The sequence below is a fragment of the Dasypus novemcinctus genome, chromosome 31, assembly GCF_030445035.2.
Source record: "Dasypus novemcinctus isolate mDasNov1 chromosome 31, mDasNov1.1.hap2, whole genome shotgun sequence".
Taxonomy (NCBI): Eukaryota; Metazoa; Chordata; class Mammalia; order Cingulata; family Dasypodidae; genus Dasypus; species Dasypus novemcinctus.
The window spans coordinates 9,581,962-9,593,466 of record NC_080703.1 but is presented as its reverse complement, the minus strand read 5'-3'; positions in this window follow the sequence as shown (position 1 = coordinate 9,593,466).

Genomic DNA, 11,505 nt, shown 5'->3' with positions numbered 1-11,505 from the left:
GCATTGGAGTGGGAAAAGTGGACATGGTGGCTAATGGGTATGGGGAATGGCAGGAAGAGACGAGATGTGGAGGCGTCTTTGGGACTTGGAGCTGCCCTGGATGGTGCTTCAGGGGCAATCACTGGACATTGGAAATCCTCACAGGACCCACTGGATGGAATGGGGGAGAGTATGGGCCATGATGTGGACCATTGACCATGAGGTGCAGAGGTGCTCAGAGATGTACTTACCAAATGCAATGGATGTGTCATGATGATGGGAATGAGTGTTGCTGGGGGGGGGGGGGGAGTGGTGGGGAGGGGGTGGTGGGGTTGAATGGGTCCTCATATATATTTTTTTAATGTAATATTTTTACAAAATCAATAAAAAAAAAACCCTTGACTGTAAAAGTGTGGAAATGGATAGAGTTGATGGTAACACATTATAGTGAGTAGAACTAATAACACAGCTGGTTTATAAATGGGGTTGTGCCTGAAAAGGGTAATCTGGGGATTTAAATGTCAATTGAAAGAAAGCTAGAGAATAATCTAGGATCTGAATAATATATTGAACACAGAGGTAGCTGATAGTGGTTAGTAGTACAAATATAAGAATATCCTTTTATGAACTAGAACAAATGTACACCACTATTGCAAGATGGTGGGAATGTGGAGAAGCAGTGGGAAAATACAATTAATATAACCTATGGACTATAGTTAACAGCAATTCTGTTATATTCTTGCATCAATGTCAAAGATGTGCTGAGTTAACAATAGGGGGGGGTAGGGAAAAAATATGCCAGATGTATGCCATAGACCATAGTTGGAGGTAATAGTCTGGTATTATCTCATAATCTGTAACAAATATTCCACAGCAATGTAGTGTGTTGGTGGAGGGGTGTTGTATGGGAATTCCGCACATGTGCATGATTGCTTTGTAAGTGTACAACTTCTCTAATGAAACTATAGTTTTTTAAAAAAAGAAGAGGTGGTTGAAATAATGGGGAGAAAAGGCCCTAAAGGACATATGAAAATATTGGAATATAGACTGGAAGTTTTACATTGATGCTGAAGTTCTTGAACTTGATAAATCTGTACTTAAAGTGGTTACATAATCCTGCTCCTAGGAAAGGTACATAGGAGTGTTATGTGTTCAGGAAACACGATGTAATAACCTCTCAAATATTTAGAAAATAAACAGATATTTGGACTGATGATAGATAGCTAAATAGACCAATGAAGCAAATGAAACAAACTGTTAAAATCGTGGCTCTGGATATGGGTGGGGGGAAGAGGTATATTGGAGTTCTCTGGGTCGATTTTGTATTATTTTTGCAACTGACTTGTTAGTTTGAAATTATGTGAAAATAAAAAGTTTAAGGGAGGAAGAAAAAGAGTGACTGTTTTTTTGAGAGGTGGTGAACATGCAGTTCTTAGCACAGACGCTGGCATTCAGAGGGTGCTCATAAGCGCAGCTAAAACCAGAGCTCCCATGACCCGCAGGCGCCACAGCCCGCGCAGGGCCAGGGATCGAGGGGGCGGGGGTGCTTTGCCAATGGGGGATGCGCCCGGGCCTGGCTCAGGAGGCTGGGGAGGGGGCGCCTTGCCAGAGGCCCTTCCAGGGGGCTCTTGTCTACTTTTTGAGACTCAGCCTATGGCGCCTCCTCCTGCTGGTTTGAATTAGAAGGCGGCTGGTGCCTTCTGGAGCACCCAGGGAGAAACGTCATTGTTGGAGGTCAGTCTTCTGCTGGCAGAGCCCCTGCCCTGGCCTGGCATTCCAGGGCACAGCAGCCTGGCCGGCACAGTCGGAGCCTTCACCTTGGGCCTCCCTCCGCCCGCCTCCTCCCCTCCCCAGGCTGTCCCCTGGGCCTGGTGCACACTGGATGGGAGCCGAGACAAGGAGCCTCTGGCTGTCCGAGCTCAGCGGGCGGCGGTGCAGTGGTGGACCCAGGTCTGACTCAACCCCCGGCTGGCAGAGGACGGGGTGCCTGGTGCAGCGCAGAGGTGGTACCCTCTGGAGAAGGAGGTGGGGAGGCACCGGGAAGGAAGGGGCCAGCAGGAAGGTGGCAATAGGTTGGTGGGGCACTGACCTTGGACAAGAAGGGTGGGGTTACTGCTTTTTTTTGAGGTACCAGGGTCAGGAATTGACCTCATACCTCGAATGTGGGAAGCCGGCGCTCAGCCACTGAGCTACACCAGCTCCCCCGAGTTGATTGTTTTTAGGAGGTACCTGAGATTGAACTCAGGACCTCGTACATGGGAGGCAGGCGCCCAACTGGTCAAGCCGCATCCGCTCGCCTGCTTTCATTTTACAGATGAGGAAGCCCAGGCTTGAGCACTGCCAGGAATGAGTGGTCTGGGGATTGGAAGTCCAGGTGGGCTTGCTCCCCACGCTGCTGACGGGAGCGCGAGCGCTTCAGGAGCCGGCAGGCGCGCGCCCATGGGAGAGGTTTAAATACATTGTCGTCGCTGGTTTCCTCGCCAGGCCTTGCCCTTCCCCACCTCCCTAACCGGGTAGCAGGGGAGGGGCTTGGGCTGGGCCACCAGCAGTCAGGGCCTGGTGACCTCCTCGAGGCCGGCAGGCGCGTGCCCCAGGGCCCCTCAGAGGCGCGGCGGGTGTCAGGCCTGGGGCGCCCTGGTGAGGCCCGCGCAGCTCGGGGCCCGCCTGCGAGGAGCCCACCCGCCCCCTTCCTCTTCCCTTTCCCCCGCTGTGGGCGGCTTCGAGGCACCTTCTGCCCCGCGAGGACCCCCGGGTGGGCGCTGGGCGCGGCTGGCACCCCCCACAACCAGCTGGCGTTTCCGGGGACCCGCCGTCCCCCCGGCCCTGGGTGGGAGCCTCAGCCCCTCACAGCAGTGCGGGGTGGGTGGGCTCGGGACCCGTGCTAAATGAGGCCGCTCCGTGTTCCCCCGCGGGTGGTTGGGGGATGAAGCGCGGGCGCGGCCGTGGGCGGGAGCAGGGCTGGCCGCGGGGTGCGCTCGGCAGCCCCTTTATTAGCTCCTTTCCCAGCTTGGCGTGGCCCCCCTTGGCCGGAATCCCGTCTCTGTTCCTGTGCTCTTTTCAACCCCTGCCCCTCCTGTTAAAAAGAAGGCCGCACCTGTAACAAAACTAAAGCTCACCCGAGTGTGGAGAAAAGACTTTATTAACCATCTTGCAAGAACGCGCGCAGACCTGGATAAAATGACCGACGCACCAAGCAGCAAGAATGCTGAGGCTTATACCCCCCACCTAGCACGCAGGGCCCTTCCTGGTCCCCACTGACTAGGCCCTTCAGGGGTCCCAGCCTCTCCGCGTGGCCTAACTAAGCTCCGCGACCCACGCCAGTCCCGGCTCCCGCCTCTCCACACCGCGGGCTGGGCCTCGGCGCAGCCTCCACTGCTGGCGGCTTTTCCAATTTGGCGCCGTCTTCACTGTTGGCCCCGTCACTCCTCCCCATTGGCCCTTCTCACCATTGGCCCCGCCCCCGACACTCACCATTGGCCTTTCTCACCATTGGCCCCCTCATTTTGGCGCCACTTTTCAAATTCCCTGCGCGCCAAAGCCGCCGGAAGTCCGTTCCTTCCCTCCTCAGCGCAGAGCGGCTCCGGCTTCCGCTTTGAGGAAATTAAACTTCGCCCTTTCCCACACTCCCCGAGGTCCATCCTGAACCCCACCTCCTCTCCAGAAGCCTGCCTGGACCTCCCCAGCCACAGGACGTCCCCGTGCAGTCATCTCTCAGGCACTTGGAATTTTTTTTCTTTTCTTTTCAAGACTGGAAGAAGAGACCCCCACAGGATGACCTGGCTGCCTGGGGTGGTGAGTTACAGATGATGGGGCTTTCATTTCCCACCGCGCGTGTGTCCCCACCTTTCCTGCACGGTGCGTCATTAAATTTAGGGGGAAGCGAATTCTAGGTAAATGCTGCTGTAAAGAGGAGTCTGCTGCAGCAAAGGCGGGGAAATGCTGAAAGCGGGTGGTGGGCCTGGGTGGGGGTATGTTGGAGTTCTCTTGTGTGTAGGGGGGTTGTATTGTTTTTGCCACGGTAGGTAAGTTTGAAATTATTTAAAAAGTAAAGTGTTAAAGAAATTATATGCATCCAGTACATTTAAAAAAAGGTGTTAGAATGGAAACAATCTGAAGCGCCTGCTCCCCGCGCTGGCGGCGTCTCTCACGCTGGGCCGCCCGGGCCCTCTGGACCTTGTCCCGGGGCTCCCCGCTCCTCCTGCCCCGCGCGCACCACGCCCCTCCGCAGAGCTCCTCACCCCGACCCCGGGCTCACCGCTGCCTGTCGCCGGGGGTCCAGCTGCTGTCCCGGCGCAGCCCGTCCCCGCTCCCGGGGCCCCTGCCCGCAGGACGCCCCTTCTCCGCGGGGCTGCAGGTTCTCGGGGGAGGGAGGACTCAAACCCCGTTCGGGCCCCCCGGGAAGGCGCTTCGTCGCCGTCACGATGGCAGCCCCGGCCTTGAGCTCCACCTGCTCAGCGCTTTACCTGGATGTGTCACCTGACACCCCAGCCCCCCAGAACCAAGGCGCTGGGAAGCGCATCTTGCACAGGGGTGGGGGAGGCTGCCCGGGGTAGACTGCCCGGAGGAGGAGAGGCACACCTACTGTGCGGCCCAGGAAGGCACACCACCCCCTGCCTCAGTTTCCCCCTCTGTACAGGGGCCGGACACCTGCTCCCTCCAGGTGGTTGTAAGGATCAAACAAGACCACTGGGCATTTTGTCAAGTGCAAACAGCTGCTGGAATGGCGGGGCAGAATCACTGCTTGATGGAGGAGGGATCCAAGGCCATCTGGTGGGCGGGGCAGGGTCATGGGAATTTTAAAAATTCCCTTTTCCACTTGCACTCTAAGGATAAGAGGGAAGTAAAGACAGCGCGGTAGCCCCAGGTCCTACCCAGGCCGTGTCCTCCCCTTGGGGTGCTCTCCCACTCTGCCTGCCTCACTCCCACCCACTTTCAGGCTTCTGCTGCAAGGTCAGCCCTGCAGGGCAGGCTTCCCGGCTCCTAGCCCAGGCCGGTGCCTGAGAGGCTGGCCTCTGACCCTGCACTCATGAAACAATTAACCTTGTAATTAGGGAGCTCGTGCCTACCTCTCCTGCCAGGCCTCATCTTGCTTGGGCTGTCGCCTCAGGGCCAGAGCTCGCAGGCGGGTCTCCTTGAAGGCTCCTGACTGACCTCCACATTTCCTGTAGCGCTGATCCCTCACCCAAACTCACCCCACCTGTGCTGGCAGCCTCTCTGGGTCCAGCTGGGGATGCTAATTGTCCTGAGGTTTTAGCAGCCTCTGGACTCTGGGCTTTAAGCCTGATGGAGTCCATGTCCCAGCAGTGCTGCCTCTTGGCTTGTGATGTTGGGGAAGTTACTTAACTGCTCTGTGCTTTACTGTGAAAACAGATAATAATAGCTCCTTCCTCACTGGTGCCACTGGTGTGAGGACTACATGAGTTAGAGATGATGATGAGGATGATTGTAATTATTATTGCGGCAGGAATGACTGAAAGGGTTCTTCCTCCTAATTAACATCTTTGTCCTTCCAGCAGTGGCCAAGGTCTCACCTGGTTTGGAAAGGCCTGGGCAGGGAGCCAGGGACTCCATCTACCCTGCTAAGCAGATGACTAACACTGGCAGCAGTCATATTTCCTAATTTGCTGCCTGAGGGTGGTGTGGGAGAAGATCAAATCAAGGAATGAAGGTATGCACCTACCATATTCTGGGCCTCTAGGAGAGCCAAGCAGGGAGCAGGACCCCTGTCCTGCAGGAATGCACAGCAAAGTCACAAAGTGTGCAAGTGTCTTGTAAACAAGCATTCTCCTCCAGGAGGTGAGTGAGTGGTGGCCGAGGCATTTCTGTGAGTCAAGCCTCTGTTGACATACTCCCTGGCCCACCTGCTCTGGAGAGGAGATCGGGTGCCTGCCTTCCCCTTCAAAGCATCTGAGTCTTGGTTTCTGAAATGGGATTTTAGCAGGGATTGAAGTATACATTTTTTTGCTTTTATCCCCTCCCCCACTGCCCACCCCCATTTTTTGCTTGTGCTTGCTGTCTGCTCTCTGTTCATCTTTTTAGGAGGCAGTGGTAACTGAACCCAGACATCCCATGTGGGAGGGAGGCACCCAATCACTTGAGCCACCTGCGGTCCCTGCTTATGTCTTTCATTGTGTCTCTCATTTTGTTTCCTTGCTGTTTCTCTTCATTGCATCAACTCCCTGCATCATCTTGTTGCATGAGCTCACCACACCTGGCCCTCACATCACATGCATGACTCACTCATCATCTTAAGGAGGCATCAGGAACTGAATTCAGGACCTCCCATGTGGTAGGTGAGTACTTAGCTGCTTAAGCCACATCCACTTCCAATAACTTCTTCTTAGGGATGCTGCAAAGGTGTTTTGCAAAGGGAATCATTGAAGGTAGTGACTGAATGTGAGCACAACTGCAGGAGGCAATAAAAAGTATTGAAATATATTCAAGCAAAAATTTTTAAAAGGGCACTGTAGCAGTTTGATATGGTTATGAATTCCAAAAATAGATATTGGATTATGTTTGTCATCTGGTCTGTACCTGGGCACGATTAAGTTATGATTAGGGCTTTGACTGGGATGTATCATTAGGGCATTAAGTCCCCACTGACCAAGGGGTGAGGACTCACAGATAAAAGGCATAGCAAAGGACAGAGTTGAAGGCTTTTTTATGTTGGAGTTTTGATGTTGGAATTTGATGCTGAAGCATTAAGCCGGAGCCCCATAAAGAGGAAAGAGAAGCCAGCCTCAGGAAGAAAGGAACCCTGAGTCCAGGAAGAAGCAAGCCCTGGGAAGAAAGGAAACTTGAACTCAGAGACGCTAGGCCCTGGAAGAAAGGTACCAGGAAGCCTGAACACTTACAGCTGTCGGCAGCTGTCTTGCTCTAACATGTGAAAATAGACTTTGGTGAGGGAAGTAACTTATGCTTTATGGCCTGGTATCTGTAATCTCCTACCCCAAATATATACCCTTCATAAAAGTCAACCAACTTCTGGTATTTTATGTCAGCACCCCTTTGGCTGACTAACACAGGCTCACAGTTTCCTCTTGTTCTACTTGTGTGTTCCACACCTTCTGGTTGAGCTACCTAACTAATTACACTTCCTGTCTATCCTCCTGGCAACCCTGTCACCCTAGCACCTACAGTAACATTCATCATGCACTAAGGTCTCAGATTCCAGTTGAGTCACACCTGACTTCCACCCAGACCCAAATTTAAATCCCCAACTTGACTCATTCAAAATAAGTGGTGCAGTTCCACAGGAATGCATGGTGTTGCTGAAGGGGTGCTATATGGGAAGTTTGCATGTTATGTATGATTGTTTTATATGCTCACAACTTCTCCAAGAAAATACATTTTAAAAGTAAGTGGTGCAATAGGGAGGGTGTGTTGGTCACAGCCATTGGATGTGAGGCATAGTGCCTCTTGATTGCTCTTAGCTTACTAACTGGTTCTCAGAAAACTACCACTATCTGGGAGGTTCCATGGCTTGGTGACTTAACGTGTGTTCTACTTTGTGCTGATGCTTGTTGTTTATGTTGGGTTTTGCCAAAACTCCCTAAATTGTGGCTTTTGCAAATCTGAGTTGTCCGTGGGTTTTATAGACAGCTATCCCTTGTATGTCAAGAAGGGAAACCTTGGTTTCCAGTTTTCCCCAGAATGGGCACGATTAGTCTGAGTCAAATTGGCTAATTTAATCCAAAAGTCATTGACCTAATGGAATTGGTATAGGGACAGGAGGTGGGCAACCCCTGCCCTGGTGCTAGGGCTGCTGGGGCAGGTAGTACTTGGGAATTACGAGGCTTTGCCTGAAAGTAACTGGGAGACTATATGGGAACAAACACTGTGTCTGTGTACTGTGCCCCAGAGGCCAAAGGCAGGGGTTCCACTGTGCAATAGGGGCACCTCCTTCACAGGAAGTATAATGTGGCAGCCCACAGGCAGTGGTGTTCCTGGGGCCTGTGGCCCCTTTGTGGCTATTGCTCTCTGCTACTGTCACTCTCTGAACCCTGACTCCATGGATTACTGTGGATCCAGTCCCTGGCAAGGTGGCTAAAGGGTTATGGGCAAGACAAAGTCCAAGCCAGGGTGCCAGCTTCTTCCTACAACTACAGAGGTTGTCTCAAAATTAGAAAAAATGGTAAAATGCCCATACCATGTACTCAGGCCCTATTAAGCCCTGATGCCTATCATGGGGCAACACCCTATTAGTGAACTGTGCAGGCCAGGGGTTCTTCTGAATGATCTTGCCACTATCCTGCTAGTAGAAACCTACCCCAACATGGATGGGAGACCCTAGAGAAAGCCAATTGCCTATGAGTCTGGTATGTACAGGGTTCCAAAGAGGACCCCAAATTAAAACCAAAGTTCCAAATTTTAGTTGATTGGAGAGTCAAACCATACTTGGAGATTTTGTTCAGGGTGACAATGAGAAAGGGGCCAATTGACAACTGAAAGTCTTTTGAAGACTCCATGCCCCTCTCCTATCAACTTAGGTATTTATGACAGTAAGAAAACGTCCATTTGTCTATGGTGGGTATTACTGCCTAGTCAGATGCCCACTGGCTAACAACCGATGAAGTCCAATTTTACTTAGAAAGATTGGGATGATGCGATGGACAAGCATTTTTGAGCACAGAGACAAGAGACTCAGAATCCATCTCCAACCTGAGGAGGCCTACTTTGACACTGAATCATGGAAACTTTTCTTACATGGAGACCCCTGTCCTCCAAAGTACTGGGCTGCTTTATCCAACCTTTTATGGCATGGCCCATCCCATTTACAAGGCCATGGATGGGGATGTGTGATTGGCAGGACACGAGGGGCCTCATTTCAGAATTACAGATCCTGGCTTAACAGGCCCAGGCAGCCACCTTCAGGGGACCACATGACCCTTCCCTGGAGGGACTCTGTCTCCTCCTTCTGCACACCAAGGGTCCAGTCCCCAACCCCAGGGGTGTTGTGACTATTGGAACAATTCTTATTAAACAGCTGCCTCCAGAGGGAGCCCCTTTTGTTCTTACTTTCCTCCCTACATGTATCTTTTCATAGACTATGTAGCAATTTGATATTGTTTATGTGTTCCAAAAAAAGATACTGGCTTATGTTTGTAACCTGGTCTGTTCCTCCAGGCATGTTAGATTGTATTGAATTGAGAGGTTTCACTTTTACTTGATTAAATAATGATTAAGCCTTTGATTGGGTCATGTCAGTAGGACATTGCATCCCTGCACATACAGAGACTTACAGAGAAAAGACAAAAGCAAAGGACAGAGCTGGGAGTTTTTGAGCTGGAGCCTGGGAAGGAAACACACAGAGAAGCAGATACGGCAGAGGCCCCAGGAAGAGAGATGTGCCATTTGCCTTGTAATCTACAGTTGGCCTTGTGGAGAGAGCAAAGCAGCTGACCTGGGAAAGGAGCAAGCCTTAGGAAGAGAGGAGCCCAGGAAGCCTGACCCCTTGCTGGTGTCGGCAGCCATCTCGCTCTAGCATGTGGCAATAGAGTTGGTGAGGGAGGTAGCTTGCCCTTTAAGGCCTGGTAACTGTAAGCTTCTACCCCAAATAAATACCCTTTATAAAAAACAACCAATTTCTGCTATTTTGCATCAGCTCTTCTTTTACTAATAGAGTATATATGTGCATTTTAACCTAATACAACGTATTTGTAGCTATATACACTCACCTTTATAATTTGTTTTATTCACTCAATGTTATGTTACAAATATTTTCCTCTCCTGGTTTACAGTCTTGATAATGACTATTTTGAAGGGTTAAATGGTACTTTATCTTATTTATTTATTATGTTTTGTTTTGTTTGGGGTACAGGGCCAGGGATTGAACCTGGGAACTTGTCAATGGGAAGCTGGTGCTTAACCACTGAACCACAGTGGCTCCCTGAGTTAATTTGTTTTGTTGATTTGTTTGTTGTTTCCTTTTTTTTTTATTTTCAGGAGGCACCAGGGATCAAACCTAGGACGTTCCCTGGGGGAAGCAGTTGCTCAACTGCTTGAGCCACATCAGCTCCTGGTACTTCATCTTATTAAAGAATCAAGATTTAGTAATTCACTTCCCAGTTGTTTAGCAGTGAAGTAATTTATATTTTTTAGTGTATAGCCCTGTAATACATATCTTTATGTATGTAGTGTTTTCCTTCTTTTGAATTTTTTTAAGGTGTAATGCTTTTTGTTTAAATGACAGGTGAGAAAACTGAATCCAATGGTATCTGTAAAGAATCCTGATTTAGCCCCAATTATGAGAACTCCACTGTTGCGTCAGACATATCAAGTAAGTGGTTTTGATCCTGTGATACTTTTAGTGTCCTAGCCTGTTGTTCAAACGCACTAGTTGGAATCCTGAATATTTTACTTGAACAATTCATAGAAAACTAATGATGACCTCTACCATTATTATTATTCTGTTGATATTCTAACTGATGCACAAATTCAAGATAACCTTAAATTGAGGACAGAATAAGCTGCTGTGCTCTCCTTTCAACATTGGTGGAGCTCTGCCATTTTACTAGCAGGGGGCAATGTGGGTCTACCTGTGGTTCCTGAGCTTGGCTCAGGAGGGCCATTTCCTGAAAGGGAACTTGCCTGGGGGACTAGGCCCTATGCTCACTGCTAGGGACTCAGCAGCTGTGTCCTCTCTAGCCTGGCACAGACCCTGAACAAGTATCTTTGTGTCATTTCAGCAGCTGTTCCTTCTTGGGTAAAGAAACCTTCAACCCCCGGCTTAGTGGAAACTGGCCTCATTTTTCCTAGTGTGTATCCTCTGAGACATAGGCAACAACAGGTTATTATTATAAACTAATGAAACCAATGGAAAACTTGAATGTTCCCTTGTACATCTGGCCATATCTAGTCATTGCTGGCCACTGCAGGAGTCCAAAACTGCAACATAGTCTCCACCCTCTATCCAGCAATTGCCAGCTGCTCTAGGAGTGCAAAAGTGCAACATATTCTCCATCCACTCTCTAGCAATTGCCAGCTGCTGCAGGAGTCTGATCCTGCATCCTACTGAGGGATCTCTTAACTTTCATATACTTACTAAATATTTCCAATGCAATGCATAACACATCAAACACACTTACCTTGCTTCTTACTTCTACAACCCCACTGTGATATTGGTAATTACCAGGTATTTTACTTCAGCAGCACAAAAAACTACTTATTTTATGATCTTCCACTTTAATATGCTGATTAAGGTGGCCTCTGCATCTTTACAAAACACATTCCTTTAGTAGCCTAGCCTACTGTTCAGATGCACTAGTTGGAATCCTGAATATTTTACTTGGACAATTTACAGAAAACAAATTAGTACTTCTACCATTATTATTATTTTGTTGATATGATTCTGCAGAAGAGAGGTGAAATGTGAAGTGAAAGTGTTTCTGTTTAATTTTTGCTTATTTAGTCATAAATTATTGGAGGAGGGGAGAAAGAAGACAGAATTTAAGCTGTAATCTGTAAGTGCAGTCAGATGAGATTTTTGCATTAAATTATATGAATGCCAGAGCTATAAATACCAAG